This window comes from Penaeus monodon, chromosome 28 (assembly GCF_015228065.2).
Source record: "Penaeus monodon isolate SGIC_2016 chromosome 28, NSTDA_Pmon_1, whole genome shotgun sequence".
NCBI classification, from domain to species: Eukaryota; Metazoa; Arthropoda; class Malacostraca; order Decapoda; family Penaeidae; genus Penaeus; species Penaeus monodon.
In genome coordinates, this window is record NC_051413.1 from 28,646,164 (window position 1) to 28,646,558 (window position 395).

The window sequence follows — 395 nt, forward strand, 5'->3', positions numbered from 1 at the left end:
TTGAGTTTGTGTTTGCATCATATGGATTCCCGACATTCAGCGAGGTTGTGTACTAAAAAAATATGTGTTCGAAATCGTGTCTCAGATATGACTGACGTGATTTATTCGTCACGCTTGGAAAAAGTTTTAGTCACTGATTCCACCACACTTAAATGATTCCAGTAACCAAAAAAGTCAGATGAATACCCTACAATATCACAGTTTTTTTTACGATATGCTCAAGCGATCGGCAATCTCTCCCGTCCTCAATTCATGAGAATGATTTGATAAGATCAATTGTGTCGAATTCTCGCTTTCTCAAGGCTTTTTCAAGGCATAGATTTACGATTCAGTTTGAAAAAAAATGTGTAGCAGCCTATATACGAACGGAAAATATACTGTCGATGGAATATGTA

At 36.7% G+C, this 395-nt stretch overlaps 1 protein-coding gene across 1 annotated transcript in view; it reads right to left on the minus strand.

The window, feature by feature from the left end:
* LOC119591160 (glycine-rich protein 5-like) overlaps window positions 1–395 on the minus strand; it is a 9,495-nt gene that overhangs the window by 8,461 nt on the left and 639 nt on the right. The window lies entirely within an intron of this gene.